This window comes from Ambystoma mexicanum, chromosome 12 (assembly GCF_040938575.1).
Source record: "Ambystoma mexicanum isolate Mex_15411 chromosome 12, UKY_AmexF1_1, whole genome shotgun sequence".
In the NCBI taxonomy this organism is placed as follows: Eukaryota; Metazoa; Chordata; class Amphibia; order Caudata; family Ambystomatidae; genus Ambystoma; species Ambystoma mexicanum.
In genome coordinates, this window is record NC_090936.1 from 451,165,330 (window position 1) to 451,182,762 (window position 17,433).

Below are 17,433 nucleotides of genomic sequence, written 5' to 3' on the forward strand. Positions count from 1 at the left end.
CAATAAATCTGGTGATGAGGAGGAACTGCTGGAAGCAGAAGGCTTAGAGTAGTGTGATGCTGAGCCTAACACAGCCGATTGCGGGTGAGTGGTTAGGCACAATTTTTCAGAAGTGAGGGGCCTGCAGCACGCCTCAAGTCCCCTGTTGCAGGCTTAAAAACAGTGAGGTTTCTGCCAGATCTTGCAAGCTTCGACCAAAATGTATTTTTAAATATGTACTTGGGATAGACCAGTTCTGAACCTTGGAGAGGATGCCGGACTCTTGTTGCAGCTCTTCAGGAGTGCGAACTCCTAGGAACTGTGCCTGGTCAAGCATCAAACGAGGAATGTCGTGCTCTGTTTCAGTTGACAAATCCTTGTACTGGGGATCAGTTAGATCCGAGGTCAGAGCTGATGGCTGCTATGGTGATGGGGCCTCTGGAAAAATCATTGGTTGTGTTGGTGCAGGTTCTTGACAATAAACAATATTTACATGTTCTCTGGCTTTAACTGGCTATTGGAATCCTTAGATATAAAATGGGAAACGAAGGAACAACTCGACCCGGGTAGCTCCTTTACACACTCGCTTTGGCTTTCTCCTAAGACCAAATGACCTGGCACTCAAGCTTTACAATCACTTCAGTTAAATTACAACACTGGCAGTGGCCACAGCCCACAGAACATGGAGGAGGATTGGTCAGGCCCAGCACGTCAGTCTTAGGGGGGAAGGCACCCCCACCACCTCCGAGCTCTCTGGAGCAGTTCTGGGGTTGGCCCGTGTTAGGCAGAATCCTGTCCAGTGCCCTTAGGGACCACTGCACACAATTAAGACTGCAGGTGGTAATACAAGTTCACCTTTGGTACAAGCCTGTACTACTATGTTAAAGTGGTAGCAGTAGCGGAGCAGCCAGGCTTATCTCAAGAGTATATGAGAAGTAGCAGAGATTACACAAAGGGACCACAATTACTGTGACTCAAGCAAACACTGACTCAAGGTTTCAGGTAAAAAATATAAGTGCATTTATTTTTAAACCATCTGTTATAAAACACAACACTTCTATTAATTCAAAACCACATGTAAAACACACTACAAAACACCCAATTCACTTGGTACAGTATAACTCAAGTTAAGTACCCTATGTTTTAACGGAGCGGTGTTGTGAAACAAAAGACGTTGCCGGGAATACATACGCGATCACTTTTTGACAGTAATGACAGTTCGGTCTTATGAAAGATGCGCGTATCCACGGCAAGAAATGTTACCGGGGCCAAAACACACTTAGCACCCGAGTTAACCAGAGAGAATTGGGGGCAAAAATCATAGGCAATACTTTTGTCAGGGCAGACAGAATCAGAGAACACTCGTTGACAAAAATACAAGAGTCAATAGGCTGGAGCCAGTGTCAAGTGGAACCAGGTTCCTGTTGTCGAGGATCACACAGTCGGACAGTTCAAGCTTTAACGTTGCCAGGAGTACTTGGATATTGTCAACAGAGGAAGCAAACGTTATAAGGAGGAGGGAAGACAAGGGCAAGCCTTGGATGAAGAGAAAAGGGATTCACCCTAGCTCCTCGAAGCAGAACACAGTAGCTTATTCAATGAAGAAGCTGGTGCCATGGCAGTTGTTCCTGGTAGTTTCCTGCAGACCCACGGTTCCTGGTGCTTCGGTCGTGGAGACGAGAAGGAGGATGTCTGGAGGGGTCTGCACTACTCAGGGATGAAGCCAGCAGGAGCGACGGTGAATAAAAGGTGCGCTCCTTTAAAACAGGAGAGGCTCTTCCGGACCACTACAGCAGTGTGCAGCGATTTCGACCACGAAGAGGATCCTATGGCTGTGGAAGATGAGCTGGTTGACCCCACCAAGCTCAAAGGAAGACTACTCCGGACTGGATCTTCTCTGGTCGTTGAAGGGTAGGTAGCTCAGGGCTGCAGCAGGGCTTCACCGGGACAGGGTAGTTGCAGCAGCCGTCGTCTTCTCTGCTTCTCTTTGGTTCCTTGTAGTTCCAGTGGCGACTGACTTCTAGCCCAAGGGTCCTGCCTTTTATGCGAAAATCCCCCATTCACACAGCCTGGCTGTCAATCACGCAGCAGGGGGGTTGTCCAGCCCGGACAACCACCTCAGCCAATCATGGCCAAGTGCGACTTGGGTTTCCTAGGATACCCTGTGCAGGGGGTGACTACACCCCTCCCTCAGATTCAGCCCACCTAGACACCCAGGCGCCTAGAGGAGGGCTTATTGGCAGAAGCCCACCAAAAGGCGGTGAACAAAGAAGGCAAACCTGGTTTGCCGCACAAAGTAAAACACAAGAAGGACTTTAACAAAAAGAAATGGCGAATAAACCCGACCGAGCCAAAAGAAAGAGTATTTGGTCAAGCGGGTTTATGTTCGAGGCTACTATAATAGCCTAAAACAGTACCACGTTTATATAGTATAAACGTGGTAGAAAAGTTAGGGTAGATACCACTGCCACCAGCCAAGTCTGAATGTTAAAAGAGCAAAACAAGGCTCTAGGAGGTACAGATAAAAAGGGCTAAGAATTAACCCTTTCCAATACTCCATGTAAGATGGGGTGTACTGGATCTGTGGTTAAATGACTAGGTAAAGTTAATGGCAACTTTACCCTTTTCTGGGGGACAGTAGTCAGCCCCAGAAATGGAGTCGGTGGAAAGTCTAAAAGACAACCCTGTGTCACTGCACTGAAGGTGCTGTGTAACACACAAAAGAGTGGGGCTACTGAAGTGGTGTACTCCACAGTCCACAATCACAAAAACAGATGAAATAAACATGGCAAAACACAGGTAAGAGTGGGGGAAAAGCTCACACTCTTACCAAGTGGAAAAAATAAACTCCAGAAATCCAGCAAAGCTGCTGAGGGACTCACTAGGTAAGGGAAATTAGCCATTGAATGAGAATTCTCCCTAACAGCTGGGTGGGGATCAGCAATAGTGCAGGGGCCCCCAGCGCCGCTCTACGTGGGTCTGAGCCTTGAAAGAGGGCCCCTGGGCGAGGTGAGGAGGCACTCGAGGAATGGGAGCTGAAACCCCCAACCTCCACGGATGGACTGGAAGGCCTCGCGCTCCTGGAGTTCCAGTTTTCCTAGAACACCGCCCCAACAGCCCTTGCCGCTACCAAAGCAATGGCAGAGGGTCCTGACGACCAGGTGTCCACCAAGAAAGACATTGCTGCTGTGAGAAACCTGAAGGTGTCGCACTTACTAGTCCCCGGGGATCTGTCATCCAGGTGGCCCAGGACATGGCCATCGCTATTGGATCCAGTTCCTGGGGGTGGACCAGTGCGGGAGGATCACTTGGTTGGGGGGTCCACAGGGAGTGGAGGTGGGACACCGATGGGTGAGAGGCGGTATCCCCCTTCTTATAACACCTTTTCCCCAACCTTCCCCTGTAGGATACTCTAACATTCTGCCTCCCCCCCTTTACCGACACGAACACTTTCGAACACCACGAAAGACGATGGACAAACACCAGAGCCGTGTACCTGACATGTCCCACCACAAGGGCCAGGCAAAGTCAGGCAATTGACCAGAATCTCACACACTTGACAGCCCTTTCCCTTCCCCACAGGGATAAAAGGTGGAGCACAAGAGCACAATACGAGCAAGGCAGTCTGCACGGCGAGAGAGCTAACTCAGCGCAGCAGTACAAGAGGAGGAAAAAGACAGCGCGAATCGAGAGGGTGCCAAAGAGAGAAGCGACCTTGCCCTTTTCGAACAAGGCCTGTGAAACATCCACAGAGGGAAACGTAAGACCGCGAACAATAGCCAGCGTATATGCAGCAGGTGTCAGCGGTACACAGAGCCCTCCTACGCTGATGACCAAGCCAGGGAGAGAAGCTTGCCCCCATGGTACTGGCCTCGACTCCGGAGACAAGAAAAGCCAAGCAGTACATCACAGTCTGAGTCGAGAGGAGAGCCGATAAGAAACCGAACTGTGTTGAACAAAAGTAGCAAGCGGCTAATTAAATAAAGTACAAGGAACTGTTTATGCACAAAGGGAAAGCCAGCTATAGAGGAGTCAGGCACCACGTGGGTGCTCACTCTGGAAACTCTGGCCGATTACCCTATTGTTGAAACTACCGTTACCAGAAGGCCTGTGGAGAAAAGCGAGAAGGGGGTCAACGTGGTCATATAGGAATTTAGTAAAAATCCTCTTTACAGTCGAAAGCCTTTGAAAAACAGACGGTTGTGAAGCTAAGGGAAGCGAATCCTGCATCCTAAGAACTGTTCAAGCAATTTTATGATTGACAAAGTTGGCAAGAGTGAACCCGATGGAGGGATGCCGATAAAGAGGGGCAAAGCCAAAAGTCCCAGTAAAAAGTGCATTGACAAAAAGAACCCGGCAGAGGGATGTCCACACTGAACTGTTTAAAAAAGACATTAAGATTTGTAAATGTCACAGATGAGATTGTGTTGAAAGCCGTAGTGAACCCAGCAGAGGGAGGCTAACAGTTGAAAGGGTCTGAGCCCGGGAGAATGACAGTCGAGAGGGATCCAAGTGTGAAAAGCCATCACCCACCAATCCGTGAATGAAATAGAGAAGAGTACGATAGAGAGTCTTTTGGAATACATGCTAGAGTGAACCCGACAGAGGGAGGCTGATATTTGAGAGGTGTCTGAGCCCGGAAGAGGGGGACCCAGGGGTGAAGAGCTATCACCCAAATACAAATAGAGACAATCAGAGAAGAACTTTGGAACTTTTGTTAACCTTTTTTTGTTTATTATTTTGAGCCCATCAGACCCTCGGAAACGAGAAGCTTATATACCGAAGGACCCGATATTGCTAAGAACTTCTTGTGGATCTGAGCCCGGAAGAGGGGGATCCAGGGATGAAAAAGCATCACCCAACGTGTAAGCAGAACAGACCTTTTGTTCAATATTTTTGGAACACATCACATCAGGTCCTCGGAGGCAAGAGACGTTTTGTAGAAAAGAGACTTAACCACCCAAGGCTCTGATAGCTGTGAGCAGAATTGTTGGCTTGTGTTGGGAAAGCGTGAGCGTGTTATGTGCTCCGGAGTCCGGCCTTGTCCCATGGTCAAAACGTGGGGAAGGGAGACCCCCGACTATCGCATCCTGACTTAGTGTTTGTGAACACCTTTATCTTTCCTGTTAACTTTATCCCACACTCTTGATTGTATGTAGCGTAAGGATTGGCAATAGGTTTTTTTCTTAGTATAGGCCCTTTAATTTTGACAAGACGCCACTACGACTGCCTTATTATTTGATGGTTGTAGCTTGCTCCCAGTTTAGATTTAGGTTTAGATTAGGCATTTTTCCAACCCGCATTTAAAGTTCAATAAAAATCCTTTAACTGTGATCCCTTGTGTCTGTCATTACTGTTGCCACCATGCGTTCCTTACACTGCCCTGTTAGAAGAAATGAGGGAGGCAGGGGGCGCTGTTGCACGGCTTACAAAATGGCCGCTGCCTGAAAGGCTCCAGCGACGGCACTGTAATCTTACAAGAAAATCCTACGTTCGGCGGCCCCGTTCACCTCCCGGAGCCCGTTTGCACAAGTGTGAATCTTTGGGGCATCTAACTAGTCAATTTTCATCCCCGACAGAGCACCTGCCGAGCGGAACGGAGGCTGCCTCAACGCGGCCCTTGAAGACGAGACGGGGGAGGGACAGACCATCCACGCTTGAAGGCGCGCTGCTCCACACCGTCAGCTGTCTGCTCCAACGGAAGCCTGATCCCTGGCAAAAATAGATAAATAAGGAGCGACTCCGGGCTGCTCCGAGAGGCGCTGCTACCTCCATTGTAGCCCCAGCGACCACACCGTAGAACCGGAACATGGGCATAACCACCTGGACCCTAACCGGAGTGAAATCACCCTGCATGCCTCACGCGAGGTACTCCATACACCAGAGGGAGTCCTAGCTGCGGGCACAACACGGCACGTAGCCCTCGAGATCTCTGCGGGACAAAGCAGCCGCCTGGTGAGCGTGCGTGACAACCCATTGGCTTCCCCCTACGCTGAGCCATTTCAAAGCGCCGGAGCAACCACACTACGCCTGGATTTCGGGTGGGCCTGCAGGGAGCTCTCCGCACACTAAGGTGGACACCGTCTGAACGGCGACATGCTACTCCTATGCCTCCAAAACTCGAGGTGGGCCTGTACACACCCCATTGCATCCAGTGGAGGAGATGTACCTACTGAACAAGCCAGAGAAGGCGGCGGCCGGGAAGAACCCTGTGGGGGGTGAGAGCCCATCGGGTGCAGCGGTTGGTATCCGTTACGAACCTCCCGCCAAACCCGGGCCCTCCAACCTGCACCTAAAGATGCCGGGGTCTCCCCAGAGCCCCGGCACCATTATTCTGTGGCAGGAACATGGGCAGAGCCCCCTCCTAGGCCTCACCCGAAACCACACCAGCATAAGTGACCCTACGAGGTGCCCCACGGATTGTGGACGGAGGGCACCTCGGGGAACGGAATATCGTACCGGCGAGGGGTTGGGCCATCCACCTGCTCCCCCCACCCAGACCTTGGACTGTATTACAGTAATCAAGTGCAGCCTTGGGGGAAGTTAGGGAAGGGGGAGGGGGGAGGGTTAGCGGCGGGGGGAGGGCTTGGGGGCCGGTATGTTACTGTTTCTGGGGTGGGTGGGCACATGGAGGGAGGGAAGACGGGCTTTGGCAGTTTAGCCCAAGGTCAACAGTTTTTACAGTTAATAGAAGTAGGTCGACGACTCGCACGAACCACAAAAGACTAGCAGGCTCCGCTAGAACTGATATCACAACACATGAACACACTTCCCAAACCATGACACCAACCACTACAGCACCACCAGTAACCAGTAACATGACTACACCCACAGTAGGGGGGAAGCTGAGGGGGGACTCTCTCAATAATGTCATGGAATGTGAGGGGGCTTACTAACCAGAAAAAATCTTGATTGTAAACTATAGCAAAAAGCACAGGGTAAATATATTATGTCTACAGGAGACACACCTGTCTTGTGGCGCCCCTCTCCCCAAGCTGGCGAGATGGGGCATCCATAGATATGACTCGTCCTACACCGCACACTCTAGAGGGGTGGCTACCTAAATCCACGGCACTCTGCAATATAGACTACATGAGCAGATTAAAGACTAGGAGGGACATTACATAATACTAGCAGGGGAGCTACCTGGCACAAAATTCTTACCTATAAACACATACGCTCGCAACACGGACATCCCAGAGTTTTTTCACCAATGCGCCAAACACATTAATAGGTTCCCGGGCTACGAAGTTATATGGGTAGGCGATTTTAACCTAGCCCTCGCACTCGAACTGGACAGATCCGCGACTTCACAACAGACCCTCCCACAAGCATCCAAGGCATGGTCCTCTATCTCGGCATATCATGACCTTTACTACGTGTGGCGAGGCGAACACCCGAATATTAGAGAGTATACTTTCTTCTCCGGGGTGCACGGTAGCTCGTCCAGGATTTATTACATTACGGCCTCCACCTCCATTGTCAGGAAAGTAACAGAGGCTACCATTCTTCCAGGCCCTTGCCGACCACTCACCCGTACTGGTCCGTATCTCGGACTTCATGAGCCCCCCCGGACAGCTTGTGGCGGTTCAGAGCCACTTCCCTGGAGGACGTAGCATTCCGTGCTGAAATAAGCCAAGACATACAGATCTACTTTTAGGCTAACTAAGGGTCAATACCTAACCAAGGCACGATATGGGAAGCCTTCAAAGTCTTTATCAGGGGATGCTGCATCTCAAAAGAGGGGGCGGCGGTGGGTACTGAAAGGCCTATGAAGGTTAGTGCGGGAACTGGAGAACAAGCAGGGTACCGTGGACACCCCTGAGCTTTACCGAGAAGGCACACAGAGAAGAGCTCCTTCAGCTGGCATCCAGGGAGGAGAGGTTTCTGGGGGACACGATACTGCCAGCAAGATATGGGGAGGGAGACCGCCCAAGTAGAACTCTGGCCTGGGCCATTAGACGGGAACAACAAAGCACTGCCATTGCAGAGGTCGTAGATCAGAATGGGGTTCTTATAAAGGATCTACAAGGGCTCAATAACGAATTACAAGAGTATTACACCTGGTTATATACATCACAACCCAATTCCGGGCATGATGAATTGACAACACCTAGACGAGATAGCATTGGGTTGGCTAGATCAGGACCAGGGTGGCTCTCGAAATGCCCAGATAACCGAAGAAGAGATCCACAAAGCAATAAAACCACTCCCCAGCGGCAAGGCCCCCGGGATGGACGGGAGAGTTTTACAAGGCGTATGTGGACTTGCTGATCCCCCACCTCCTGTGCATGTATGAGGGAGCGATGTCGGGAGGTACCCTCCCGGAATCTTCCAGATCGGCGTTAGTGACTGTACTCCTAAAGCCCGGAAAGGACCCCCGACAGTTGGAGTCATACAGGCCACTATCGCTGATCAATACCGGCAACAAATTTCTGGCCAAGATACTAACAGATCGCTTACTCCCGCATATGCCAGCAACGGTCCTCCCAGATCAGGCTGGATTCATTCCCGGTCGCTCCACCAAGAATAACCTGAGACGGCTATTCACCTTAATGCATAACATGAATCCTGAGGTGCCGATGGTGGTATCTAGTGTTTCCATTGAAAAGGTTTCCAACAAAACCTTTTCCATCAAAACCCATCCATCGAAAATATATGCATCGAATGCATACATGTGATGGGTAAAGGGTTCATTTTCGTTGGGGTGGGGTTTTAAGGGTAAAAAACAGGGGGTTGGGGGAACCACCCCTTAAAAAACAAAAAAAAATACAAAAAAATGCATTTGATGCAAATATTTTTGATGGATAGGTTTCGATGCAAAAAAAGTTTGTCGGAAAGTTTTCGTTGGAAAGACCATAAACCGCCGATGGCGATAGCGGCCCTCAATGTCGAGAAGGCCTTTGACTCCGTTGAGTGGCCCTTTCTCTTTGAGGTACTTTGGCGATCCGGGTTCGGCCTAACATATATTTGCAGGGTTAGTTTAGTGTACATGGCCCCCAGAGCAGCCATATACATGAACGCCACCATCTCCCGAGTACATTTACCCCTCTCGCCACTCCCGTCAGGGCTGCCCCTTTTCGCCGATCCTATTTGCCCTTGCAATGGAGCCCTTGGCTTGCCATATCCGGGAGCTACACGCACACCGAGGAATTAATGTACACTCACACCTTACTATCATATCCTTAGACACAGACAATTTCCTTCTTTATGTTAAACACCCTAGGCAGAACCTAACCCCCATAACTCAAGAAGTTATTAGATTTGGAGAATTATCCGGACTCAGAATTAACTGGAATACATCTGAACTCCTCCCCTTGACCCTCAGACTGCAGCATACGGACATAGGCGGTGACTTCCGCTGGTGCCCCCAGGGGTTATGCTACCTAGGTATTATCGTCTGCACAAAAGTTGGTGAGCTATTGCTAGAGGCCCTAGAACAGATGCTAGAATCCTGGATATTGCTGCCAATTTCCCAAGCCATCCGTATTGCCCTTGCTAAGATGGTTATACTACCTACATTGCTATATATCTTTAATAATCTTCCAATATGGCCCCATGCCCAATATTGGACCCGCATTAGGAAACTGATAAGACTGGTGCGGCCTGGCAGACAGCCTACGATAGCATACGACACTCTCACAGGCCCATACGAGTATGATGGCTTGGAATAACCTGATGTACACTTATACAACCTGGCTGCTCAAGTACAATATATTGCGGGATGGAATCCCCAGGTCCCGACTCCCTCCACTCCCTATTGGCAAAAGCAATTGCAAGCCCAGATCTAATGGGTATATCATTTGAAGAGGACAATGAGAAACATTTGGCACATGCCCTAGACAATAATAACTAATTGTTGAACCTTGTGGTTAATCTGAAATGGTCCTGTATGGGCGGTGAACATCTTTCATCTGAAAAAAACAATTCTGAAGATATTGATGTTATTAATTTATCTGATACACCGGACATGGCATTATTTGCCTCACACTCCGAGTCTGTGAGTACAACTGAGTCACATGGTGAGAGTCAGACAATTAACTCTAGAAATACGACTAGGGGTGACCAGGCAGGGATCAAGGACTACCTGGCTGCTCTGGAGAATAAGATTGATGGCCAAGCAATAATACTGGCTACCATAATGGAGGAACTGTGCTCCAGTAAAGCACTCACTTTGAAACTGTCAGATCTTGTGTCATCCTTAATAAAAAACAGAGTACAAAACATTGACAGAAGAAACATCAAGGGCTCATGGAGCTAATAACGGGACGGGCCAACCAGTGGTAAAGCAGCTTGTAAAGAAAGGAAAAACGGTAGCGAAATCGACAATTTTAATTGGGAGGAACAAGGAAAAGTTCTCAGCGGGCTGGGACTTTGAAGAAGTGTAAATTTCTCCCCCTACTGAACTAAAAAACGCTCTTAAAAACAAATACTTACTCTATACATATTACCTGAACTGCGCAAGCCTGAGACCTCCCCAATAAAGCAAAATCAAAAAGGATCCCAAAAAGATAAGTGTGTGCATGTAAAGGCATATGGTTCCAAAATTGTGCTTCTGATAGAACCATACACCAGGCATACTTGCAGGGGCCGATGGAAAAAGAGCAAAAAGCTTGCCGGTAAACCAGCAACCAACTAAGTTGCACCCAAAGAAAGAACAGTCACCTCGGGATAAGGATCCATTCTCATCTGTCCTGCTCACTTCAGAAATTAGATCTGGAAAGTGGGATCAGAGGACTGGAAAAATGGATTATAACCCCTTAAAGCCTTCTGAATCAAAGACCATATTACCCATCATACATCCAAGTGCCTTAAACGATAGGGGTACGTGTACCATCTTGGAAGAGAATGCTCCTACATCATATAGTCCATTCTTAAATAGATCTGTACTTTTATCTATCTTATAACAACTCACATATTTGGAAGTTATACAGTCTACGGATATTCTAAAAATCGAGCTACCCTTATGGAATAGTAATTCAAACTAGGCTCTGGTAGAGTTTGGTTCTGCTTTGATGGTGGCTATGTTGAAAACACACTCGGAGTTATTGCTGCAGGCTGGATACACCCTAATAGCATGTCGGAAAATCAGTGGGATAACCCACGTATCAGAAAAACAAGTACTTGCGAGGGGCACATTTACTCTCACGCAAACGTCAGAGAGAGCAGCTCTAAGAGCCTTACAAATCCAGAGTACACAAGCGCGGGAAAAGGCACCAGTCACCGATCTCTGGATGCCATTGTGTTTTCTCAATGGGGCTAACTGACAATTGGGAAATACCGCTCCTTTTTGGAACATCCTAAGGGCCAAGTCCTATTGAAGGATACAGATGTATTTATATGGCAAGAGACTTGGTGCACTAGGCCTATTTTTATAGATGGTTATCAAATTTTGTCTAATAACGCCACCCCCTCTAAGAAGGGGAGGGCAAGTGGTGGCTTAGCCATAGGTGTTAAGGCACATATAAGTCTGATTCCATTTCCAAATATAAAGAAGTCTAAGGTTTTAACAGTGATACTTCAGCTTCCCACCACTTCTTTAGGGGAAATACTGATTATTAACATCTATGACCCACTGGAAGGTGTACTGACCACTACGATACGATACAGAACATACTAATAGGTGCTGTCTCTTATTGGTCTGAGAGGTCAAACATGGCCATATATTGTTGGCTGGTGATCTTAACAGGAGATCTCTGCATTTGGCTAATGGTGCGTCTGCTGGGAGGACTAGCTCTTCGCTTACAATTGTTATGTTTTTTTATTTGAAGTTCCTTATGATGGTACCAAGGTGTGATCTGAATCCTCAATACACTTGGTCCAATAGAATCGTGACATCATTTATTGATAATCTAATAGCAGAGGCAGAAATGAGTGCTGAATATAGCCCTGTTACTATTGTACATAAGATTAGTGACCATGGTGCTTTATGTTGGTCAATGAAGCTAAAAAGTACCCCTAGGATTGTTGGAAAATGTTCTAGAATAATGATAAATTGTGTGGGTAATAGAATTCGATGGGACAATAGGGACATCAAACTGGTGAATGGGACTATAAACAAACATTCTTCTGGGTTAGAGATTGCATTAAGGGCTGGTAAATGGGACTTGGCAAAATGATTAAAGGGATGATACCATCCCTTATAAATGCAAAGCAGAGACTAACAAAGAACATCTCTACTAATAGCTCAAAACCCTTTGATTATGTTATTTCAGAAAGAAAAACAATATTGCAGGGAACAGTCAGTCGGTTGTAAGAAAGAACCCCAATGTATACCCACATATCAGACAGAAAATGCCAACTAACCTATCCACAAAGTATAGAAACTGGCAAAAAATGCATAAGGCATCTAAAAGAGGCATTAATTGGCAGAACCTATTTTTGTGGCTAAAAATGCATAATACGGCAAGATTTTGGCGTAATTATAATCATTTTCGTTAGTCCCTCTCACCGATGGAAATTAACTCAGTCTCTCAGGTGATCTGGACATTATATATTCAACAATGTTACTCTCCCCCAGTAAATTTAATGTCCGAGTACGATCCACCCAAGTATTCGTTGTGTGGCGCCGGGACGATGCAGCCAAAGGGGGTGCACATGTTGCAGAAAAAGTCATTTGGAACGCTTAATACTAAAATCTAAAGAGTCACGTGCTCCCGGTCCCGACGGAATCCCAAATCTGGTATTCAAGGACAATCCGACACTGTGGGCAAGGGTGTTGGAAAATGTCTATGCCCACATTATAGAGAATGGTAATATACCAGACAGTTGACGGCAATCTATATTGGTGCCGATTCTAAAAAAGGGAGATAGATTAGTACCATCAAACTATCGCCTTTTGGCAATGATGGATTCTAGCCAGAAACTGTTTGCTAATATACTTCTGGAGCAGCCAACAGGCTGGAGCAAAAAACATCTCGAGTATCTTCCAAACGGGTTTTAGAAAGAAATATAATACTACATCTAATATAGCTGCGCTACAGTTTGAGCGGTTTAAGAACCAAGGGGAAAAACACATTATATTGCGGCTATGTGGATTTCTCCAAAGCTTTGACTTGGTGGCTAGAACAAGGCTCTGGTTTAAATTGAAAACATGGGGCATCGATCCTGAACAGCTTTATTACATCCGATCGTTGTACACAAACACATCAATTGCCATACACGCCTTACTTCAGAGGGACACCTCTCTGAATATATATCTACACACCAGGGGCTAAAACAGGGTTGCGTATTGGTCCCCATCTTGTACAACGCATACGCAGCGGATATGGAACTTGCCCTTAATTTCGCAAGAAACCCCCCCCCCCAGTATTAATCCTAGCATTAATGGAACAAATGTCATCTGCATATCATATGCTGAAGACATCATACTCTTTGACCAGACACAGATTGGCCTACAGCGAATGTTAGATGCTTTGTCCATCTATGCAAAAGAAAATCTAATGGTCACAAATAAAACAAAGACAAGAACAATGTGTTTGGGGGGGGATCACAAGTTGCTGCCGGAAAATTTAAGTGGTGTATGAGAAATACAGTTTTAGAGAATGCTGAAGAAGTCTTGTGCTCAGGTTTTCCACTAACAATTAGACCATCTGCATCTCATTATGAGGATTTTATGTATGCAAAAATCTGGAAGAGATGGCTGGCTATTAAAAGTTCAATTGAGTACGGCAGAGGAGGAAATACTGAAGGCTTTGTTCAAAATTCCAAGGTCAGTATAGTCCCTGTAATACTATATGCCGTAGAGGTTCTACTACTCATACATGTAATCTGGTTTGTAAAGCTTGAGGCAAAATTGTTACGCTCCATTATTAATCTGTCTAAAGGTCTCCAATTGAAGCCTTCAATCCCTGTCCTCATTGTCGTAGGTTAAAAAAGTGTTATTTGCCAAATTGTGTAAAACAAGCCGTAGCTCGAACAATTTACTGCAATTGCATGGCAAAAATATGCACAAGGGTCGTCAGAATTATTTTATTCTGGACCTTTACACTTTTACAAAAAAATATCTGATTGATCTGGGACTCAACTTGTAAATGATTGAATGTTGCCCAGACTATGACAAAGTAATAAAGAGAAAAGCACAGGAATTGGATTTGGTCACTGGTATTAACAAACTTTACGGCCTGAAGAGGTACAGGGAATATGCGTCTCAAGGCTTCAAGTGTGGTAAGCCTCATAATTATCTAACCAAAACGTCCAGCCCTGAGTTGAGGAGATTCACGTTGCAACTTTGCTTAAATATTCTGTGTTCTAAAGAATGTATTAGTGACAGGAGTAATGCACAAACGCAGGATAAGTTGTGTAGGTATTGTTATCACAAAATTGAGACAAGTAGGCATATATTGACATCCTTTGTGGCTCTGATGGTCCTCTATAGAAGAGGGTATGGAAGATGTCAGCTCCTTGGAAAACATAAGTGGGGATCAATTTTGGCCCACATTGAAGGGGGCCCGAATCGGTTGTCATAAATGCTGCTGCTTATTATATTTGGAAGCGAGTTATGAAGGATGTAACAGGGGTGTTCGTAGAAGGAAGAGATGTTTGATTGTTCATTGTTTATTAGATTTAAAAGGTGCATATTTATTAATTTGAAGATTTTATGAGGAACCTTTTTTTGTCATTCTTTTATGTTGAATTGTTTATGTCATTTATATAAGGTTGCATTGTTTATGTTATTTCATATTGAACTGTTTATTTCTTTTAAATGTGCCAAAAAGTTTTAAAAATAAACTAATTGCACAATAAAAAAATGAAAACATCCAGGCTGAGCTGTTTCTGCAGGGATCTCAGTTTTGCCCAAAGGGTCGGGCCTGTGGGGCAGAACAAAATATCATTCTGAATGGCTGACCAAGTGAATACCCTAATAATAGGTACTCTCAATGCCCGTGGGGTAAACTCCCTTACTAAGCGGTCCCTGCTAACCCGTGAGTTTCCCTGCTCTAACCTCAATGTTATCGGTCTTCAGGAGACCCACTGGGTGAGGGGAAGGGAACCCAAGCTGACATTGAAATTGGTGGGTGAGGTTCTAAGCGCTTCTGGAACAATGAAGAAAAGGGGGGTAGCACTCCTGATGTCTAGTAGGATCGGAAGAAAGGTGGAGCACATACTCAAAGGCTTTGCGGGGGGCCCCCTACTCGATGGGGTGTTGGGGGGGTTTAACATTGTGCTAGACCCCCATAAGGATAGAAATGGCCCTTGGGATACCAGGAGGCTTCACAGTCTAGGAAAGTGTGTAGGGGTTGAGTAGGGCCGAGGGGATAGTGGCTTCATACGAGGGCACTCCCACTGGAACAAGAACACCCCGACACGGACAAAGAATGGAGCCCTCGAAAAGTATGGCAGTAATTGAACGAGTCTGACTACGGGGCTTTGGACTGGGGAAGTCCCAATTTAATTGAAACCTGTACCTTTGCGATTTCTTCAGTTAGGATATGGTGATCATCAGTCTTTCTTTGTTTATTATTTCTTTTATTTGTGTTATTGCAGTGCTTTTTTGGGGGTGGAGCAATACAGGGGTCGGGGTGACGGGTAGGGGGAGGTGGAATGGAGGGGGCAGCTATTGAGGCATATTAACATGATTGTACATTGTTGATGACAAGAAAAACATTGATAACATTTAAGTTTGAAGAAAAAAAAATTACATCACCGGGACAGAGAAGCATACAAAAATGTGACCATCCCCCAATCTCTATTCCCCAGTGTTGGATAACCCAGACTTCTCACGTAGGCTCCTTAGCTCTAAATCGAAGGCTTGGGAACAGGGGGATGGGAGTGTTAGGGGGTTTAAGAAACTAGGCCCACTATGTTTGGGGACACTACTTTTAAAACGGCAAATGCATACATCAACTTCGCCAAAATGAACAATATGAAAATGTCCATTTTAGATACTGAATCTCTCATTTGTGTCAGGGAGCAGGGACACAACTTAATATGAAAAACGGTTTCTTGCTTAACCGCCACAATAAAATTTATCCACACTATACATAGTAGTCATTAACAGCAGCTTTCCAACACATTCCTATGTATCCTATATATCTAGAGGGGACAAGGACCAATACATCTAATATTCTCATTGTCCTAAGATAACATTTGGCCCAGGGCTACAAAAACATCAATGTGCACCCTAATCAAAAGAAGGTCCTACAAAATCTACTTTTGTTGGCATCTTACCACAAATCATGTGCAGATGATCGATCCTTCCAAATTTCACTTTTGTTGAAAGTCTTTATTGGCACATGCCACACGGATGCATTTGTTGAGAACCCACAACTAACCACAAATTGCCATTTGAATCCTTATTAGTTCCATTAGGGGTTGTGGAACCACAGAACATTGTTGTACGTCAGAAGGAGAAGACAGACAATTGTGTACCATGTTTACCATGATTCTATTTAAATATTGAGAAAATGCTCAACTTTCCTTACACTAAGGGTTTCCCTACCGGACATAACTAAACTAGGGTGCTAGTCATGTACAGACCGCCTCAGGCCTGTTCATGGACTGTGGCTCCTCTGGCACATCAACAGGAGGGTTTTTCTTCAGCCCCTCTTGAACGTCCCTCCAGAGACTTTCCAACTAGGTCCTCTCAGTTGGTTGGAAAGCATACCGTTGTTACTTCTTCTCCATAGCTGCTTTCAAGAGGATGAAGCCGCTTGATTTCCCAGCCTTCTCGATCTGGCCAGCTCGAAACTCAAAGGTTTCAATTCCTGTTTTGGTGAGTCCACCAGTTTTTATGACTGCTGTGGCTTCACCAGCTTCTCAAGAAACCCCTGCGTTTGTGATGTACTCATACTTCTGGTCAGCTCCTCGTCTCAGTGCTCAACAGGCAAGCACTCTTTATTCCGCCTACGTTCTTGCTGGTCACAGTACCAGGTTTTTCTTCTGGTATAAAACTACAGTAGTACATACAAGAGGAGTCGGGATATTTGTTAGTTAGTAGTGTAGTGTTGGACTGTGGTGGATAATATGAAGGAAGTTCCTCATGAGAAAGGGACTCCTTATCACAAAGAAGGGAGACTCTCCCTGTGAGGTCCTGCTGACCGCCACCCCCAATCACCCCCAAGGTGATTGTTTCGTAGCGGGCTACCCCGCTAGCCTCAAAGGAAGGGGCTCCCCCCTTGGGGCAAGTGTTGGGGAAGTGACTAAATCCCTTGATTCGTCACAACATTTACAAATTGGGGCTTTATTAATACACAATGAAAATATATCTGAGCAGCTCCACAGGAACAAAATGCCAAAATATATCCAGAAATTGTTCCAATTAATAGCGTTTTTCAATGAAATGCATTCACAAAAACTCAACTTAGGCACGGAATACTGAAGTATTTATCCTTACAGTGAATACTATTTTTGATGGACCCCTCCCTTATCGACCCAACCCATTCGTCTTATGATCTACTAACTACTGTCACCTAATAAAACATCAAGATAGTAGTCAAAGGTTCTTGGGATTAA

At 46.2% G+C, this 17,433-nt stretch overlaps 1 protein-coding gene across 19 annotated transcripts in view; it reads right to left on the minus strand.

Moving 5' to 3' along the window:
* The window catches only part of MICAL3 (microtubule associated monooxygenase, calponin and LIM domain containing 3), a 2,299,897-nt gene that overhangs the window by 404,649 nt on the left and 1,877,815 nt on the right, over positions 1 to 17,433 (minus strand). The gene's annotated exons all lie outside the window — the stretch shown is intronic.